The 5,124-nt window shown below is 32.4% G+C and overlaps 1 long non-coding RNA gene across 1 annotated transcript; it reads left to right on the top strand.

Moving 5' to 3' along the window:
* Window positions 1-1,315: 1,315 nt before the first annotated feature.
* Window positions 1,316-3,749, top strand: LOC145580107 (uncharacterized). The gene is made up of 3 exons (XR_014099283.1): window positions 1,316-1,495; window positions 1,816-1,927; window positions 3,207-3,749. It is a non-coding gene; the product is annotated as an uncharacterized LOC145580107 (long non-coding RNA).
* The last annotated feature ends 1,375 nt before the right edge of the window (window positions 3,750-5,124 follow it).

Raw genomic sequence — 5,124 nt, 5'->3', positions numbered from 1 at the left:
TCTCTACCATGTAATTCATGCCAATCTCCATACCCACTTATGCTCATATGCTCCCATTGATTGCCCTTCAATTTCCTACTTTTACTCTACCCCACCAATTACAATTACTAATTAATTTTTAAAGTACTTAATAACAATTTTTTATAACATTTAATTAAACACAAATATTAATTATAAATGTTAATTTTTAATTAATTATTATATAATGATAAGATAACATAAACTATGATAATACGATAGCGAATCTTAAGAATTCAGTGACACGTAAATTAGTATTACATTTTAAAAATGATTATCTAAATCAAGATAATTCTAACATTGCAAAAATACATTGATGTCAAGTGTTATGCCTATTATTACCCCCAAATTAAATTTGAGCCCAACTTTTCCTCTAAATTCGACTTTGGGGCTCAATGGATATCTTCATATCATAACAAACAAGAGCTCTATTACAAATATAATTGTTTAAACTCGCAATTTGATTTTTACTATTGCAGAATTGGAAAGGTTGGATTATTATGGAATAATCCAAAGATTGGATTATTAGATTTAAATCAGTCAAATGTTGGACTATTTAAATCAAAATTTCCAATCTTCTATCCTCAATTCCTCATAATCTCTCTCGATATTTTTTTTTATTTTTGGATTTTTGAATAACTATTATTAAAACTACTCACTCTGTTTTTTCAAGTGTGGCACATATCAAATCCAACCATGTATTTTAAGAATTACACTTCTTTTTTTGGCAAAAAGTTACATTTTAATATATATATATATCCTATGAGTAAATACAAGTTTATCAACATATATAGACTTTTATCACATATTGAAAGAAAATAACTACTTCCTTCGTTTTCCTAATTAATTTTTGATTAAATATGAATATACAATTCCCAAAAGTGCATAATTTTCATATTTAATTAGGAAATTTCAATTAAATTATATTATTTTATATTATTAACTATTGTTAACAAATCATAAATAACTAAATAACATAATACCTGTAGAAAACCCAGAATTTTAAAATTCAAATGGAATTTAATTTTCAAAGTAAAATAGGGTAGCTTGTAATGGAAAAATATGACATCATCCATGCAGTGATGATATCAGCGGTTGTTATATATATATATATATGTATATATATATATATATATATAATTGAGATCATGTGAGAACCTAGTTGATTAATAGGAACTAGGAACTTATCTGGACCGTTGATCGTGCTCAATCTAACTACTCACATTCCACCCGCCTCATTAAGAGCATTTCTGTAATTTCGCGCGTTGAATGACATACGTCCTAAATCATACGCCACTTCATTATCTTTCTATCCTCTTCTTTGGACTTTCTCTCTCCTCCTCCCAATTCTCAGAAGGGTGATATTTTCCTTCGAATTCGCTCATTGATTTTTCGACTTTGCAAATTGATTTCCTCAAGTTATTTGATTTTTTCATCAACTTTATTCGATTTTCTGTTATCTATCGAATCTGAAGAGGTAATAATTTTGATTTTGTGTATATTTTTTTCTCTTGTATTTTATTCAATTAGGGTTTTTTTTAGGAATAATTAAATTCTGCGAATTTGTAGTTCTTTCTTGTTTTCTTGAATCAGTTTAATTAATTCGAGTTATAAGGAGGAATGAGGTGTTAAACGAGTGGGATTTTGTTTTCATGAGTTGTTACTTTTGAGCTTGAATTATTTACTTTTAAGCTTGAATTATTTACTTTTGAGTTGATTGTAATGATGATTGAGTTTTGTACATTGTTTTGTGGTGTTGATGTTTCATAATTTTGTTATACTTTGTTGCAATTGGAGGGGATTGAGGTGTATGCAATGAAGTCGCATGGAGGAGTTCTGAATCCAGGAAGTGGTTGAGTGCTGCTGCCTTGCCAAGGCTGCTGTTGCTATTTAAAGTTTAAACAGTGGGGTACGTAATGAAAGTCTAATACTACTAGCAACTGTTGATGTCCGCACTTGATTGGCAACTAGCTATTGTTGATTTTCTTAGAGCATTTATAGGTTTTTTGTTAAATTAAAGTACCATTGATATCATAGTGTAGTCTGATAGATTGTTAGAGATAAACATAAATCCTTCCTTTCTAATGAATGAATGATTAATAATTATCATTACGTTTGAGTAATTTTGGCTTACTTTTGACATACTTTGATTAACTTTTGATATAATATAATGTAATTTTGAGTTTCAGACTTTCTTTGTAGCCTTGGGCGTTGTGTGAATGGTTTGGCTATATGTGCTCAAGGAGCACGGGGTAAAGGGTGTGGTATTGTGTGTCGGTTGTTGTTGTACTGTTTGGGTGGGCGAAGGACCTAGGTTGGTGATGTGCTCTAGAAACAAATGGAAAGAGGCTAGCCTATTTTGAGTCTTTGGTCATGATTTTATGTTTTCTCAATTTAGGCTTTTCTTGTTTTGATTGAATTTTAGGAACTGATTTTGTTAAACGAGTGGGATGACATGTGAAGGAGACCTCACCACATAAATTTAGGAGTAATTATGTGAGCCTATGCTAGATCTGTATGCATTTTTAATTAGGATGATGGGAGATTTGTACTCTAAATTTCTGAAGCTGCATATTCTTTGTTTTCTATGAAAGCTATCTGTGAATTAAGGCAATACTGTGTTTAGACCCCAAGAATTTGTTGAATTAGCAGGGATACCAGGGACATTAGAATAGCTTTTGTTTAATTCCATGTGTATATGATTGATAACAGAGCTTGCAACTTGTACAAGGGTAGAAGTGAGCTTGTAACTTGCCCTGATTTTCATTATTTTTCATTTTTTGATTTTATCTGCTTTTTCAACATGTCCCTTCTCATTGTGGACATGGTCCTTTCTGCATATATATTAGGATTGTAATTAAGCTTTTCATATTTACTTTTGAGTATTTTTTATTTACTTTTGAGTATTTTTATTTACTTTTGTGATTTTTCAGTATATATAGAAAATAAAAAACGATCGATTGTGTCAACTAATTATTCTTACTCTATAATAGCCTACTAGCTCAATAGGTAGATCATTGTGCAAGTGCACAAGAGATGTGGGTTCGAATCCCACGTAGGTTTATCTATGAGATGAAATTATTTCTTTCAGTTATTTGTGTGTATTTCATTTATTTTACTTTAAAGTCTTTTTTATTCACTTTAGATTCTTTTTTATTTACTTTTAAATACCCCAATCTTCTTGCTAGTTGGAGGTCGTATCTTAATGTGAGAGCTTCAGCAATTGCAGGAGAAGTGTAGTATGAGCATAGTTTTCCAGCAGCTACAACCTTATCCAACTCATCCATGATCATTATCCCAAGCCTAATAGCTCGCCCCACTCAAACATATGCATCCATATCCACCTTCTTGTAGGAGGGCACCGCCATTATGTGTGAATAGCACAAGAGTGAGCAGCAGTTGCCTCATTTCCCCTACTTACAGCAGCAACACCCACATGAGTAGCAGCACACAGACTCCAGCCCCTAGCAACAGCGCACCCACATGGTCAGATGCAATGGTAGCATTGGAACGAGTAGCAATTAGAACACGTCCCCCCCTCTTACAGTAGCAGCTCCAGCATGGCTAGCAGCAGAAAGACTCCCCCACCCCCACCCCCCCTAACAGCTCCACACACTGGACCAATAATAACAACTTTTTTAAATGATTTGTAATTTACTTTATATATTATGGTATTCACTTTTTATTTCAAAACATTTACTTTAATTTGATATGCTTCTTTATGTGATTAATTTTCAATTTTGTAAAGTAGGTTATGATTTGGCTCATCTTATAACGAGACATCAGTCATAACTAAGTATCTATATTTGTATATCCCATTAAATGATTTCATTATACATATATTCTTGGAATTTTTACTTTATTTTTGGAATTATTTTATTTACTTTTAATTTGAAAACATTTACATTAATATTTATATACCTCTTTCATATAACTTGACTCATCTTGTAAGGATATGAAATTCAATCACAATCCAAACCCCTTTGGCCACTTCCATGATACCCCCATCTGTATACACCTTGAGAAACCAACATAATGTATTAAGATATTCATGTACTTTAGAGCTAATTTGTTTTACTTCTTAGTTGATTTGATTTACTTTTAATACAATTTGAATAAGTTTAGAGTGTTTTATATTTTTTTTAAGCACCGGTTCGAAGAGTAGAAGAGTGGGACCATGGAGGGCTTAAACGAGGGAGAGGGAGAGCGAAAATGACTTGGTTGGAAGGAGTTAGGAAGGATATGAGGTATATGGATTTGCATGAGGATGAAGCATTGGACCGTAAGAGATGGAGGAAAATTTATGTCCATGCCTACATGGAATAATCAAATTTGGTTCATGTTAGCTGACCCCACTTATGGGATTAAGGCTTTGATGGATTGATTGATTGATATAACCTATGTAGGAATTGAACCTACACCTCTATGCATCCGCATAGTGCTCTACCACTTGAGCTAATAGGTTTACTTTAAAGTCTTTTTTATACACTTTATATTCTTTCTTTTTTTTATTTTTTATTTTTTATTTTTTATTTTTATTTATTTATTTATTTATTTTAAGTTTTATAGAAAGCAAAAGAGAAATATTATAAGGACTTGAAATGTAAGCAAACACAAACTACCTAGCTGAAGGATATCCCACACTATAAGTCCGAAGCTTGTGTTCTCATGCCTTTTGTTCTTCAAATGTTGATATAGCTTCAGGTTGTCGGTTAACCCCGCTTCTATTGCTATAGTGAGCATGTGTCTAGCAGCCATTGCTTTAAGAACATCCACATCCACATCAAAATCAAATATTTTGCAAGTTTACAACAAGTTGCTGCCAGAGCATCCCTAGCATTGTCACGAACAACACCCCCCAACCCACGGAGCATATAACGTGGAGGCTCAGCCATCATTCCTCCCCACATTTCTCGGCCTCACCTAACTCTTGCTGGCAGAATGCCCATTCTCATTCTATACTCAGTCAAGAGTGGAAGGAGACCAACTTGACTCTTGGCTCTTGCTGGCAGAACTAGTATCATAAATTTTTTAGTTACTTCAAAATATAATTGTTTTACTTTGACTTGATTTCTATCTACATTTGAAATTGATAATATAATTGGA

The sequence above is a fragment of the Chenopodium album genome, chromosome 14 (genome assembly GCF_948465745.1).
Source record: "Chenopodium album chromosome 14, dcCheAlbu1.1, whole genome shotgun sequence".
NCBI classification, from domain to species: domain Eukaryota; kingdom Viridiplantae; phylum Streptophyta; class Magnoliopsida; order Caryophyllales; family Amaranthaceae; genus Chenopodium; species Chenopodium album.
This window is presented reverse-complemented; position numbering and strand designations above follow the sequence as displayed.